The sequence below is a fragment of the Rana temporaria genome, chromosome 9 (genome assembly GCF_905171775.1).
Source record: "Rana temporaria chromosome 9, aRanTem1.1, whole genome shotgun sequence".
NCBI lineage: Eukaryota > Metazoa > Chordata > Amphibia > Anura > Ranidae > Rana > Rana temporaria.
The window spans coordinates 135,029,197-135,045,908 of record NC_053497.1 but is presented as its reverse complement, the minus strand read 5'-3'; the positions used below and the strand labels follow the sequence as shown (position 1 = coordinate 135,045,908).

General features: G+C 42.8%; 1 long non-coding RNA gene across 1 annotated transcript; it reads left to right on the top strand.

Annotated features, from left to right (window-relative positions):
• Positions 1-462: 462 nt before the first annotated feature.
• Positions 463-16,712, top strand: LOC120914105. The gene is made up of 2 exons (XR_005743615.1): positions 463-1,002; positions 16,651-16,712. It is a non-coding gene; the product is annotated as an uncharacterized LOC120914105 (long non-coding RNA).

The window sequence follows — 16,712 nt, the reverse complement described above, 5'->3', positions numbered from 1 at the left end:
CAGGCATAGGACACACCCTTTGCCACGCCAACTTCTTTTTTTCACCTCGTCGTAGTGTTGTACGTCACCGTGTTCATAACGCTTGAAAGTTCAGAGAACGTTTGTGTGACCGTGTGTATGCAAGCCAAGCTTGAGTGAAATTCTGTCGGAAAAACCATCCAACTTTTTTTTCCGACGGAAATCCCGCTCGTGTGTACAGGGCACATGTGTTCGGAATTATTATTTTAAGTCTATAAAAATGCCGACATTTTCAATATTAATATCATTTATTAAGTGGTTGCTTTTCAGTTCCTTTTGATCGTCTTGGTGATTAAAATCTGATTGAAATTGCCACATCTATGGCCGTCATAATTCTACAGACGTCATTTTCCAGGCAAGTTTATTCTGATTTATTTCTCTGGGCAACGCAGACAGTTTTTAGCTGAGATCCTGAAATCCTGGTTTGTTTCCTGGTGGATGAGCTGTGATGGTTATCAGAGGAGCGCCCATCGCCTCCTCCCTCCACCCAGGTGGGGCTTGCAGGCTCATTTGAATTGTCAATAAGTGGCCCTGGCACTGTAGAGTCAGCTATGTGAAACCTGTATGTCACACCCAGCCTGATACTGGCTCCCCTCCCCCTGACGGAGAAAACTCAGCAGGTGCAACACTTTCCAAGCACACTTCTCTCCACATTCACAGGGACGCTCCTTCCAGGTCTCCTCGTCTTCTCCAACCGGATCCAGGATCCTCTTTCCACCTGGATCCAGGATCCCCCTCCACTCAGAACCAGTATCCCCCCACCCAGAACCAGTATCCTCTTTCCACCCAAGTCCAGGATCCCCTTTCCACCCAGATCCAGGATCCCCTTTCCACCCGGATCCAGGATCCCCTTTCCACCCAGATCCAGTATCCTCCCCCTCCACCCAGATCCAGGATCCCCTTTCCACCCGGATCCAGGATCCCCCTCCACCCAGAGTCTGCTGCTTATGGATCTAGACTAGTCCTGGAATGATCACAGTACAGGTAAGTCCACTTTGAACCCACCTGAGCTGAGCAGTTACACCTGACATTCTGGCTGTTCGAAGGTTTCCCTATTTGGGAATGTTGGGTTTAGCTTAGTTCCAGGCAACGACGGAAGCTGACCCTTGGCTCCCCAGGTAAACAATGAGCAAGGTGACTTTGGTGGGCTCTCACGGTCCTGGAGGTGTACTATGAGGTCTTTATCCTACAGGACATTGGCGCTCGGTGACCTTTGTCCCGGCATGAAATCATTTTCTCCTTTTTATTTTTTTTGTACTATGATCGGTCCAAAGACTCGTTTTATTGGCTGTAAAGTCATTAATCTTTCAGAGACTTTGGGCTGTACCCATATGGATGTATCAAGAACTTTCTAGGCCACACCTGTTGTCAGATTGTGGGGGGGGGGATACATTAGTTGTATGTGGAAGTAAAGGTCTGTGTATGTTAATTGATTGGGTGTTTTTTGTAATTGATCACAATTTAATGTCGCGCCTCCCCCCCCCCCTTTTTTTTTTTTCTCTGCCCCCCTGCCCATTAGAACCTCATCAAATTATTGGAGCTGTTGGCAGACCTTGCCATTCACCATTCTAGTTTGACTTTAAGCCCAGTCTGACTGCTTTGATAATCGTCCCCATGGTGGTAATTGCCAATATCGATTTGTTTTTGTGATTTTTTTTTTTTTAATACACGCACCTTTTTTTTTTTTTTAATACACGCACCTTTTTTTTTTTTTTAATACACGCACCTTTTTTTTTTTTTTTTTTTTTCTCAAACAATAGGTGCTGGAATTCAACTACGGCCCCCCAAAACCCCCCCTTACCTTACACACACCATCCAAATCACATCTAATAGTGGGTGTGGTCAGTCAAATTTCATGAACAGTAGGAGGGTCTTAAAAGGGCATTAAAGTAGGGGTTCACCCAAAAAAAAAAATTCTAACATTACATTGAGCCGAGTTGTGGGAATGACATTAGGCTGTTTTTTTTTTTTTTTTATTTCCTTGCCGTACATACCGTTTTATCTATATTTTCACCGTGGCTTCCGGGTATGTAATCTGCGGGACTGGGCGTTCCTATTTCACATGTTAATTGATTGACAGGCTTCCGACCGGCGCATACAGTGCGTCACGAGTTGCCGAAAGTAGTCGGACTGCGAGTCGGCTCTATACGGCGCCTGCGCACCGACGTTCGGCTTCTTTCGGCAACTCGTAACTAAGGATGAGCTCTGGCGTGTTCGCATAGAACACGTGCAGAGCCCGCCAGGAAGTGTGCACAGCGCTGCGCTAATAACAGCCAGGGAGACATTTCACGATCCCTGCAGGCGAGCATCGGGAAATGTTTCCCTGGCTGTGATTAGCGCAGCGCCGTGCACACTTCCTGGCAGGCTCTGCACGTGTTATATGCGAACACGCCAGAGCTCATCCTTACTCGTGACGCGCTGTATGCGCCGGTCGGAAGCATGTCAATCAACATGTGAATAGGAACGCCCAGTCCCGCAGATGACATACCCAGAAGCCGCGGTGAAAATATAGATAAAACGGTATGTACGGTAAGGAAATAAAAAAAAAAAAACAGCCTAATGTCATTCTCTCAACTCGGCTCAATGTAATGTTAGAATTATTTTTTTTTTGGGTGAACCCCCGCTTTAAATACCAGGATTGCATTACACACAGAGTGCAGAGCTGTCACTTGTAAACACAGAAACCGGACTTCTGTGTTTACAAGTGATTATGGTGAGCAGCCCCACCCAAGATTCTGAGCCAGAGGTGGTGGAACTGAGTTCCCCCTGAAAAAAAAGCCCTGTGTATGTATCTATATCTATCTATTTTTTTTTGGTAATCTAAATCCCAGTTGGCGTAGTTCTCATAGGGGAAATAAAAATGACACTAAACGGTATTCCTATTCTCCAAAATCAATCCTTACACTCTTAATGCCCCTGAAGAAGAAGAGAGAGGGGAGATATATGTACACTACCAGTTCCTAGTCCATCTTAGGGGTGAGCAAGAGGATGGCTACATTCCTACATCCAGAGGGACCACCAACGTTACGTAGCTACCCTCTTAATAGGAAGTTGGATCACATCAGCAGGAAAAAAGGAATTTGGAGAAAGCTGAGCGTAATAGAAGGTCCTTGTTTGATTTAAGAATACATACCATATTTATCGGGGTATTGCGCGCTCCGGCCTATACCGCGCACCCCTAAAGTGGACCCGACATTCCTGTAAAAAAACATTTTAGTACTTACAGTTTTGGTGTCTGCGACCTCGTCGGGTCCGGCGTCCGTCTGCGGCTTCGGGTGTCCTCTTCGTCGGGTCCGGCGTCCTTCTGCGGCGTCCTCCCCGCTTTCCCGTGCCAAGTTTGAATACTGCGCCGGCATATACCGAGCGCAGTGCACTCGTGTATAGTCGGGCAGGCTCGGCTACTCTCGCGCTCACGTCCTGTACGTCCAGGACGTGAGCGCGAGAGGAGCAGAGCCTGCCTGACTATACACGAGTGTACTGCGCTCGGTATATGCCGGCGCAGTATTCAAACTCGGCGCGGGAAAGCGGGTATCGGCATATACCGAGCACCCACGATTTTGCCCTGATTTTCAGGGCAAAAAAGTGCGCGGTATACGCCGATAAATACGGTAACTTGTATGTTAGTTTAGGGCCAGTTCACACCACATGCAGTCCAATGCGTTTTTTCTGCATCAAAAACGCATGGAAAGTTAGGTTATAAGGTTTCAAATGGCATAGTTCACACCAGTGTGGCCAGTTCCAGGGGAAAAATGTAGACCATGCTGCATTTTTTCCTGCACTGGAATGCGGTACAATCGTACATGCAGAAATGGATCTTGTGTGTGTGTGTGTTTTTGTTTTTTTGTGGACTTCAATGTCCACTTTAATGGACCCACAGACATGAAGCCGCAATCAGAATTCAATGATTCTGTAGAACAGTTGTATACACGTGCACAGATTTCACTGACTAGTCATACAATGAAGAAAAAAAGTATTTGATCCCCCTGCTGTTTTTGTACGTTTTGCCCACTGACAAATGATCAGTCTATCATTTTAATGGTAGGTTTATTTTAACAGCGAGAGACAGAAAACCAACAAAAATATTCAGAAAAAAGTTCTAAATTGATTTGCTTTTTAATGGGTGAAATAAGTATTTGACCCCCCCCCCCCCTATGAATCAACAAGATTTTCTGTCTTGTATACAGGTAACAAGCTGAGATTAGGAGCACTCTCTTAACCACTTAAGCCCTGGACCATTTTGTTGCTAAAGGACCTGGCCCCTTTTTTGCGATTCGGCACTGCGTCACTTTAATTGCGTGGTCGTGCGACGTGGCTCCAAAACAAAATGTATGTCTTTTTTTTTTTTTTTTTTTCACAAATGGCGCTTTCTTTTGGTGGTATTTGATCACCTCTGCGGTTTTTATTTTTTTGCGCTATACACAAAAATAGAGCGCCAATTTTGAAAAAAAGTCTATTTTTTTTTTTTACTTTTTGCTATAATAAATATCCCCCAAAAATATATTAAAAAAAAAAAACATATTTTTTTTACCATAATTTAGGCCAATACGTATTCTTCTACATATTTTTTGTAAAAAAAAAATCGTAATAAGCGTTTGGTTTGCACAAAAGTTATAGCGTCTACAAAATAGGGGATCGTTTTATGGCATTTTTATTAAAGCGGTAGTAAACTCTGTACTACCACTTTTACCTACAGGTAAGCCTATAATAAGGCTTACCTGTAGGTATAAAGAATATCTCCTAAACCTGTACGGTTTAGGAGATATTCCTCCCCGCAATGCGCCGCTGATTGCAGCGGCGCATGCGCAGGGGGGATCCTCAGCTAAAGGGCCGGCAGCCACCGGACCTTGCCGGAGAGAAGTCTCCCACAGTGCTGGAGCGGCGGTACCCCGGAAGACACGCCGAGGAAAGATGACATCTCCCTCTGCGTGGACCAGGTAAGTTCCTCTCACCTCGTTCCAAGGTAAGTATTTCATAATCAGCTAGTATGCGGTGCATACTAGCTGATTATGGCTTTTGCTTTTCAGGTTTAAAAAAAATAAAATGACAGCGGGTATACAACCGCTTTTAAAAAATATATATATATATATATATATATATATATATATATATATATATATATATATATATATATATATATATATATATATATATATATAATATTATTTTTTTTTTTTTTACTAGTAATGGCGGCGATCAGCGTTTTTTTTTTTTCATAACTGTGACATTATTGCGGACACTTTTGACACCATTTTGGGACCATTGTAATTTTTACAGCGATCAGTGCTATAAAAATGCACTGATTACTGTGAAAATGACACTGGCAGTGAAGGGGTTAATCTGTAGTGGGCGCTGAAGGGGTTAAGTGTGACCTAAGGAAGTGATTCTTACTGTGTGGGGGGTGTGGCTTGGCGTGTGACGTCACTGATCGTCATTCACTATGACAGGGAGCAGACGATCAGTGACACTCTCACTAGGAAGCTCATTTGTAGATACAGTATTTTTTTTATCAACAGGATGGCTGATAAGATAGTACAGCCAACCTTCTTTTCCCCGGTGCCCAAACACCTGCCAAGCAGGAGGGCTGGCTGTACTGCCTTGTGGATCCCCCTGCAGCACTTCTGGCTTTTCCTCCTCCTTCACCCTCTGGCTACAGTGGGATCAGTTTTAGGCTCTGCGCCCCCTTCCACCTGCTGTCAGGCCCCCCTATGTGGATTCCTTTCCTGAATGAACACAGTGAGCAATCTGTACAGAACGCTCCTGGTTCCAGTCATCACTGAAGCATAGTAAACTGTAAAAAAAAATACTTTTAAACCTTTTTAAAAATCAAAAAAATAACAAATGTAGTTTTTCTTTCTGAAGAGCAGTTGGCACCTTTTCTTCAAGCCAAGCCCAAACAGTTTTTAGTGGCGCATGGCAAAAAAATGTAAGGGTAAATGCTGTGGACTCTGATGTAAGAAGGTTTCTGCTCGTCAAACCTCCCACTTGCATGTTTTAAGCCTTCCCCCTTAAATTGGGGTTCCCAAAGCCCCCCCTTACATCGGAGTCCCTTTTACCTTAGTGTACCCACTCGCTCTGATGGAGGGGGTACACTTTAGTCACAGACATTGGATGGTGAGGCTCGGGTATCGCTACCTTTCATCCGCGATATATCTGCCGGTTGCTGAGCTTCAAATTTCCAGCCCACACATCCGTTTCCTGAGACACAGAATGCAGTGCATAGGAGTGTGGGTGGGCAGACAAAAGGGTAGGGGGAGGAGCAGTAAATCAAGCCCTCCTCTCCTGTCCATTTTTGGGGATGGGGGGTCTGTGCACCCCCTAAGCACTGCATGGTTGTGGTACTCGGTTATTTGAAGAGCCACAGACCATAAGGGACTGGGGAATCTGTGTCCCTTTCCCTGTCTCAAAGGGGAGAAGTCAGAGGTCTGTTAAGACCCCTGATATCTCACCAAAGCCCCCCAACAGGGCTGATTAAAAAAAATATAGTGCAATAAATAGAAAAAAAAATATTATTGTAAAAAAAAAAAACACACTGACACTGTCCACCCCCCCCCCCCCTTGTAAAATGCCATCTTGCTACACCCCACACTAAACTTGTATGCTACTGCGCATGCATCAAACTCTTATCGAGCATGCACGGGTTTACCTGGGACAGTTAAGCATACAGGCGACCGGGTTTTCTCGGCAGGAAAAACTCTGCCGGGAAACCCGATGAGATAATGGAGAGCAGGTTCTCTATATTTTCCCGTCTGGATTCTCGGCAGTTTTCATGCTGGGGAAACCGGTCATGTGTACCAGGCTTAAAGCGGAGGTTCACCCAAAAAACAAGTATATAACATTACATTCATTACACCTTTTTTTTTTTTTTGGGGGGGGGGGGTGTACAAACGGTATTATCAGCATTTTCCTCCAGGCTTCTGGGTACTCACTCCGCCCATATGATTGACGTGCCTGAGAAAAACTCCCACCGGCGGATAAGTTGCGTCATGACTTTCCGAAAATAGCCGAACTGCGAGTCAGCTCTATACGGCGCCTGCGCACCAACTAGGAGCCGTGTAGAGCTGACTGCGCAGGCGCCGTATAGAGCCGACTCGCAGTTCGGCTATTTTCGGAAAGTCATGACGCACCTTATCCGCCGGTGGGAGTTTTTCTCAGGCACGTCAATCGTATGGGCGAAGTCTCAGATGGCATTGCGGCACTGCACAGGAACGCCCAGTCCCGCGGGAGCGAGTACCCGGAAGCCTGGAGGAAAATACCGATTAATACCGTATTTACCCCCCCCCCCCCCCCCAAAAAAAAACCATACTGTACATGTTTGAGGTATACTGAATGTAATGTTATATACTTGTTTTTTGGGTGAACCTCCGCTTTAAAGCCTCAATTGTAAGATTCTCTACAGTTTGGACAAATCTGCATATTTTCAAATTGGACAATAATGCAACACGGTCCTACTAATGTTACACGTAGTTATCAACATAAGTTATATTAGTGGGTCCTTCACATAAAGCAGGCTGTCATTTTTGCATTGTTGGTCCTTTGAGATGGATTAGTGTAAATATGAGCTGCCTGTAATTCCTGGCAAATCCCAGATTGTCACAGAGCCCGGAGGTAGGACTGCATATGCCACGTCTCGTGTAGGCCTCTGTAGAGTACTGCCAGTTTTCCAGTACCAAAGCTCAGAGGTTTTTTTTTTGTTTTGTTTGTTTTGTTTTGTTTTACACATCCTGCACTTGTTTGGTTAGGCAACAGAGCATCTTCAATCATCGTATACATTTTGTATGGGCTTTGATTTTATGCATGTTAACTGTAAAAGCCTTATTTGTGTAGAATATCTGAAGTCCTAGACTGCTGCTGGGTGCCACCATCTTTGATGTGATATCAGAAGCTCCAGCAGACTGCGTTGTGACTTTCTAAAGAACATTGGGGTTCCTCCAGAGGTTGCTAGGGGTTCTTTTAAGCAATTTTTACCTCGAAAGTAAGTTACCACTTGCATCCAGTGATCTTTTCAGTTTTCAGGACATTTTACCCACTGGTCATCAATCAAGGCCCCTTTCATACGGGCTGGATCCGGTTTTGCTTTGCACGTGATCTGTCGCTGGTCCCCTGCTAAGCTGAGTGGAGCTGCTGGGTGACCGGTCCGTGTCTGCTCCACTTGTATAGAGCGGACACAGACACACCCTGCTGTCTTCTATGAGCAGTCGGATGTAAACAGACCTGCTGTCTGTTTACACCTGACTGCCCTTGGATCTGGCCAGATGGAAGGGAATGGATCCACCTTCCCTTTGTTTTTGCTGGATCGGGTCATATTGGAGGTAGCCGGGTGTAAACATACACAAGTCTGTTTACATCTGACTGCCCAAAGAGGAAAATGGAGAGTTCGATCAGGTCTGCCTGGACCTGACCAGAGTGCCTGTGTGAAACAGGGTCGGACTGAAAACTCATGGGGCCCCCAGGCAATAGAAGATTATGGGGCCCCTGGGCTTACAGATGGCCACCACACCAGGAGGCAGTGCAGAGGTGGGGCAGCTAAAATCTCAGGATTTTCACATCAAAAGCATGTCGGTTTCGGACACATCAGGGACAGATGTAAAAAAAACACAGATTTTTACACACTGTCCCTGGTTTTACTAAGCCTGGCAACCCTGATGGGTCCCCCCAGTGGCATGAGGCCCTCGGGCAGTGCCCAAGTGACTCAATGGTCAGTCCGCCCCTGCCTAAGAAGCAGTTTCCCCTTTGATCACGATGCTAAGGTACACTAAGCTGTGGGTATAGTCATTTATTAGGTGGTGTTCCCTGAGACCTGATTTTTATATTGAGGGCTCCTCTGTGTTAAAAAGGCTGCTCTATATTCCCCTTTTTGCTTTTTCCTGCAATTATTTTGGTGGCAGGGTCTCTAAAGTCCCATACATGCTGGGTGACATTGGACGGGATAAAACTGTCCACCAATGACTTTTTTTCAAAAATGTTAGGGCACAGGTAAAGCTGATGCCGCTGGTAGGTGCCAAGATGATAAATAGGAGGATTCTAGCATTAATGGTGCATAATTATACGTTTGGCTATAATAAGATGTATATTTTTGTATTGGGTTGCTTTTGGATTTTTTTACAAATAGGCCATGGTATTAACATAATGGAGTGAACATTTTTTTTTATTTTTTTTCTGTGACGAGTGACACATACTGCGAGCCCCCCCCCCCCCCCAAATTTTGCGCCCGGGGCCTAGGCCCCCCTCGCACCCCCCACGCTATGCCACTGGTCTCTAGACCTAGATTGGGAGTGTTTTGTAGTTGTGGGAGAAAAGGGAGTGTGGATGAGCTCAGCCACTTCAAAAGTTTATAATTTATCTTTCAGAGGTCTAATCACTGTCTAATGAGCTGGGCGTTTGTTTGTGGCCATAAAACAGTCATGAGGAAGAGACCTTGGCCTCTCCACTAGTTATGTTAACTGTTACTGTAAATCTGACACTTGTATTATTTTGATATAGACAACATTCCAGGAACTTGTCAGCAGTGAGACATGTACTGTAGATATGTTGTGTGTCTCCTCCCAGCTATTCACCATGATCTCAATGATTATTATACCTTCATAGCCACAATTCACTTCATCATTGGACTCTAGATATGCAAATAGATATGTTTCAACCGCTGGTTACTCGACAAATATACAACAGTGATTTTTTTTTTTTTTACGTCTGCTCTGTGAAACTTTTTTGTATGACAGAAAAGCTATTTATTTTCTTTTTTTGTCCCATGCAATCTCCTGTGGTTAATCTCCTAGGCTTCGCTTTGCATACACCTTCTGGCCATGGTACATCACCTTTCCCAGAGAGCGGTGTCATTATCAAGCTCTCGAGTTATGTTACGGATGGAATAGGTTACCTGCCAGGTGGATCTGTTACATGAAATCTTCCTGCTATGTATATCTGTGTTGCCGATGGCTAGAAAGGGCAAAGACCCTTTGATATGAGCAGGAAAGCATTTATGGATGTGTGTGCGGGTATTTTATATATATATATATATATATATATATATATATATATATATATATATATATATATATATATATATATATATATATATATATATATATATATATATAATCTCTATCTCTACGTGTGTAATAGTCGTCAAATATGGAGCAGGAGGAAAAATGCATAAGTGACCTCATAGGTTGCACACTCCTTTAAAAATAAGAGTTCCCCTTTTAACTGTTAAAAATCAGAACCTCAAAATCAAAGATTTATTGCACACTGGAAGCTTTCAACAACTAACCCTGTATTCTGTACTGGTCATTCTATGACACCTGTTCATCATATCTGTGGCTTGCAAGGCTCCATGTCAGACTATCCCTAATCGTGAAAGGTGTGTATGTGTCGGCATGGAGAGTAGCAACTCGCAGAGCTGGGCTTCCCTCCTGATGAGATACTGTAGCTTGGGACCAATTCTTCTAGAATATAATGGCCGCTGTGAGATGGAGTGATAAATGTCTGGGTACTACCGGTATGTATTGGCAACATGAACATTATAATGGTGTACGACAGGGCTCGACAAATCCCGGTCGCCATGGCGACTAGAAATGGCCTCCTGGCGACTTGGCTTGGAAGGTGGGCAAAAAAAAAAAAAATTTTTTTTTTTTTTTGTGAAGTCCCCAGCTCTTCCTTGTGTAAGCTGGCGCCATCTGGTGATGGCCGTTGGTATTACAAGTTAAGCATTACAAGTTAAACAGCAATTCTAATGTAATTTTTTACTATTTTCACTGCCATCTTCTTCCCTCTAATTAGAACCCCCAAACATTATATATATTTTTCATCCTAACACCCTAGAGAATAAAATGGCGATCGTTGCAATACTTTCTGTCACGCCGTATTTGCGCAGCGGTCTTACAAGCGCACTTTTTTGGAAAAAAATTACACTTTTTTTTTTTATTAAAAAATAAGACAACAGTAAAGTTATCCCCATTTTTTTTTTTAATATTATGAAAGATAATGTTACGCCGAATAAATTCATACCCAACATGTCACGCTTCAAATTTGCATCCGCTCGTGGAATGCCGACAAACTTTTACCCTTTAAAATCTTCATAGGCGACGTTAAAAAAAATCTACAGGTTGCATGTTTTGAGTTACAGAGGTCGTCTAGGGCTACTGATCAGCGTGGCATATTCCATGTTTTCTTCAGAAAAGGTCTCCTTTTACGTTTGTTATTGTGTAGTGTGGACTTGTGGCAGCCCTGCTGTACACATAACTTGGGGTTCCACTCAGGGCCGGATTAACATAGTGGCTATTGGAGCTGCAGCTCCAGGTCCTTTCCTCAAGATAGGCCCATTTGCCCAAAAAAAAAAACGAATTCGAGAATTGTAGCTCGGCGACCAGGGGTCACAGAGACTACACATTTGGGAAGTATGTAGCTGAACACCCACCCCATCACTGCTCAAAATATGGGGCACCTATTTATGGTTCCGGTGATACGGGGCTGCTTGCACAGCCTGGCAGAAGTTACATACAGAGCGGCCAGTTTAAATACAAGCTGACACACTCTGCAGCAGACTGAGAGGATGAGATCACAGGGCTTATAATAATGATTTGTATATTACGTATGGTAATTAGCCCCACACCACACAGGCCAACTATGACACTTCTCTCCTACACGTAAAAATCATCTTTTTTTTTTTTGCTAGAAAATTACTCAAAACCCCCAAACATTATATATATATATATATATATATATATATATATATATATATATATATATATATATATATATATATATATATATATATATATATATATATATATATATATATATATATATATATATATATATATTTTTACACTAAAGTTAGCACAATTTATTTTTGTATACTAAGCGATGCTTAAATTTTTTTTTGTTACAGAGGAGGTCTAGTCCTAGAATTATTGCTCTCGCTCTAACAATCGTGGCGTATGTAACCTGTGTGTATCTGGCTCTGATACTAGCCAGGGCCTTCCCAGGGACTGACTAGTATCTCTCCCCAGCCTGTCCCCACACACCCTCTCACCTGCTGACCTGTGGATGGGGAAACAACTCCTGCAGTGTTATTGTGTTCTGCCTGTGAGTACAATGATCAGTGTTGCGAACTATAGGTGGCAGCACTGATTGTTTTGGGAAAAACCTGACAGGCTGGTTGTACTCAAGTCCGATAATAGATTGACTTGTGTAAAACCAGCTAGCCCATACATAGATCGACTATGGCTGGTCTCTGCTTAATTAGCGTAATTTCAATCCATGTATGACCCGCTTAACCACTACACAGACCCTAAATATCCTTCCACAAACCTTTTACATTTTTCCTTCCCAGATTCCTTCATTCTCCTCACCTTTAGGGTTTATGATCGCAAGTAACAATAAAACCTGGGGAATGCCCAGGGAAAAACCAAGCCTTCTTACCGACCAGCCTGCAGAACAACCAAATTAACCTGTCTAACAGTATGCGTTAAAAACAGGGGTTTTGTCCGCACGCATTTGCAAACGCATGCGTGAGCCACAGAGCCGCGCCAAGGCCCCTTTTAATCTGTGGTCCTAACTCTAAACAATGAGTGTCCCCACAATGGAGGAACATGCTTTCACAAGGCTCTAGTGTTTTGCTTGGTCCCAAATTTTTGAAGACGGTTGTGCACTGGACACGTTGTTGAGTGGCCCAATTGATCCCGCCAGCTGCAGCCAGGGTATCGGAAGATTTTGTTCCTGCCTGGAGAAAGTTGTCCTCTTCAGATGTCCGAGAACAAGCCCCATAGACCGAATTAAATAATGCAACTAATACAAGAACAGATCAGTAAGCGGCGTTTACTCCAAATGGACAGGTGCTGACATCACCAAAGTGGGAAAAATCATTTTATTTGCCAAAATCTACAAGGGCCCAGAACAATTTCCAGTTAACCATGCTGTGCCTCGGCACTTGTGGTTGAGGCTGCCACATAACCACCCCCTTTGCCCTCCAACGCTCTTTGTACCTTGAACATACCATGCTTCCAACTCCTCCTCCTTTTTTGATTATATATATATATCTATATATATATATATATATATATATATATATACATTATATATATATATATATATACATTTTATATATATATATATATATATATATATATATATATATATATATATATATATATATATATATACATACATTTTTTATATATATATATATATATATTTATACATTTTTTATATATATATATATATATATATATATATATATATATATATATATATATATATATATATATATATATATATATATACATTTATTTTTTTATTTTTTTTGGAGCAAGCATTCTTTGCCTTTTTTGTTTTTCTTCTGTTATTCCTATCCCCTTTGTATAAACCAACACCGTATTTTAAGCAGCTAGGAATATTAGTAAGAGTGTTGGGAGGAACAAAGCAATTTGCTGCAATAAAATTATGAGTTGCGTGAAGGTTTTGGAATGATGTCACTCTGCCCTACATACCAGTCATGCTTACAATACATGGCTACAACCCTATACAAATATAAAATAATGACTAATTGTAGCCATTAGTCAATAATAATAAAACATTGATATGCTACTTTTGGGTACTTGTCTCAATTTCATTTGGGTGTCGGCCTTCAGTGCAGGAAAAAACAAATGTTATTGTGCCAGTGACGTCAAAGTAAGGAGTAGAGCCTGCAGACAACGTACATATATAATCACATTTAAATATAGAATGAAGTGTTTTTTTTATTAAGAACATTTTACACATGTTTTGCAGTAAAGTGTTTGTGAACCTAAAGAACTACGTCTATGCCAGACCCTCTATTAGAGCCTGGCATAGCACACTGTACATGTCTTTAACCACTTCAGCCCCGGACCATATTGCTGGTCAAAGACCAGAGCACTTTTTGCGATTCGGCGCTGCGTCGCTTTAACTGACAATTGCGCAGTCGTGGGACGTGGCTCCCAAACAAAATTGGCGTCCTTTTTTTTTACCACAAATAGAGCTTTCTTTTGGTGGTATTTGATCACCTCTGTGGTTTTTATTTTTTGCGCTATAATCCAAAAATTGAGCAACAATATTGAAAAAAAATTATATTTTTTACTTTTTGCTATAATAAATATCCCCCAAAAATATATAAAAAAACACAATTTTTGTTTCCTCAGTTTAGGCCGATACGTATTCTTCTACATATTTTTCGTAAAAAAAAATTTGCAATAATCGTTTATTGATTGGTTTGTGCAAAAGTTATAGCGTTTACAAAATAGGGGGTAGTTTTTTGGCATTTTTATTAATATTTTTTTTTTTACTAGTAATGGCGGCGATCAGCTATATATTTTTTTTTTTTTCCGGTACTGCTACATTATGGCAGACACTTTTGACACATTTTTGGGACCATTGGCATTTTTATAGCGATCAGTGCTATAAAAATGCATTGGGTTACTATAAAAATGCCACTGGCAGGGAAGGAGTTAAGTATGTTCCCTGGGTGTGTTCTAACTGTAGGGGGGGTGGACTCACTAGAGGAAATGACTGATCGCTGTTCATATATTGTATGAACAGACGGTCAGGCATTTCTCCCCTGTCAGGCCCGGGAGCTGTGTTTACACACACAGCTCCCGGGCCTCGCTCTGTAACGAGCGATCGCGGGTGCCCGGCGGAGATCGCGCCCGCCGGAGATGACTTGTAGCTACGTGATCTCGCCCAGCAGAGCTGACCTGCCTCCCTAAAACTGCGGCGGCTGGTCGGCAAGCAGTTAAAAAAAAAAACTAGCTTTGTAAATAGCATTTTTAGAGTGATCTTCAGGCCAGTCACATGACTCGTGGCCGCTCTATACCTCTGATGGGTACTGCAGGAGGGGCCATGATCTCCCTCTGACGTCACAAGGGGAGATCACATGGCCGATCAGCCTCTCCTGCAGTAGCCCTGGAAACCGGCTGAGAGTCGCATAAATCCGTATTTACAACGCTCGTTTTTCTAAAATGCATGTACAGTGTGCAGGCTATAATCGAGGGGCTGGCATAGAGCATTGAGAATTTTTTAATGTATAATAGCGGCAGGGCGGAGATAAGCACAGGCATGGAAGGAGGGGGAGAGATGCAGTGCTGTGGATGACCAAGGGACGTAAATTGACCACGGTTGTCATAGAGGGCATACAGGAAGTGGCAGGATCAGGTAGTGGTGTAGTGGGTTTTGATATTATTTTTTGTGTGTGTATCTGCCTTTGAAACCACCTAGGATTCTGACATCATCTCCCTCTTAGGCTCCATTCACACCTAGGCGTTTTTACGCCCGACGCTATTGCAGCCTGCAATACGCTGGAGGGGTGATTTAACATTGTCGGCTATGGAGATGGTTCACATCTCCACGCCGAAACGCCGTACGCCTGAAGCTCAAAACAAGTCCCGGACCCTTTTTTTCAGGCGGCATTCGGCGTTCGGCATAGCCGACAATGTTTCAATCACCCCTCCGGCGTATTGTAGGCTAAAAACAACGCATTTTGTCGCGGCAAATCGTGGGACAGAAACGCCGCAATTTGTCGCGGCAAATGGTACAATACGCCGCGTTCAGGTGTGAATGCAGCCTAATGCTCCTGGGAAATGTGTGTCATCATTTCCCAGGATGCAGTGCGCTGTCCAATTATCACTCCCCATCCAAGACTTCCAGGAAGTAAGTGCTTGTAAGCTTCACAATGCCCACAAGCAAAATGACAACGGTGTAGACATAGTTCTATAAACTATCTTTTTTAAATATCTATGCGGATCGGCGGCGGATTGTAAAATAGTAAGTGGAACGGATTTATATTATAAAAACGCAGGATGAAAGGACATACATTTAAAAAATTCTACTTGTGGTTGGAACTCCGCTTTAAGTGAGCAGACTGCACTTAAAGCAGACCAGTGAGTTGGGACTTCTCTTGCGATCTCTGTTTTTTTTTTTTAAATGCTATGTGTATCCCAAACCTCCTTACTATGTGCTGTGTCACTAGGACAACCACTATGGAGGACCTCGTAATGACGCATGGAAACGGCCTTCTTAGCCCCAGAAAAAATATCAGCTGACTGGCTCTTTGGTTTTGCTGTTTTTCAGAGTCTCTGACCTCAAGCAGGGTCTGCATGCTTGTTGTATAATATATATTGTGTATATATAACTCGCACTATTGAAACTAATGACTTGGTATGACAACCAAGCAGCTAACGTTTTTCAAAAGAAAAGTACAGAAGTGGCACATTTCATATTCTCCCATGCCAGATTTTCAATAGGAAATATTGGCTAGGGTTTGTTTTTAATTTTGAATCCTCGAACTTTTAGAGCCGGTTCACACAGGGGCGGCACGACTTCGGGGGCGACTCGGCCAGGCGACATGAAAAATGACTTCTGTATAGAAGTCAATGCAGGTCGCCCCCGAAGTAGTACAAGAACCTTTTTCTAAGTCGGAGCGACTTGCGTCGCTCCTATTAGAACGGTTCTATTCACTAGAATGGGACGCGACTTGTCAGGCGGCTGCGTCGCCTGACGAGTCGCCCCAGTGTGAACCGGGTCTTAGAGGTGTGTGTGTGTGTGTGTGTGTGTTTTTTTTTTTATTATTATTATTTATTATTATTATGTACCTGTGATTTAATATATTTTATTTCTTCCTAGGTGGTATTAATTTGAAACACTTTACTGCGTACAGAAGATAAACTTTTGAATCCTTCCACCTT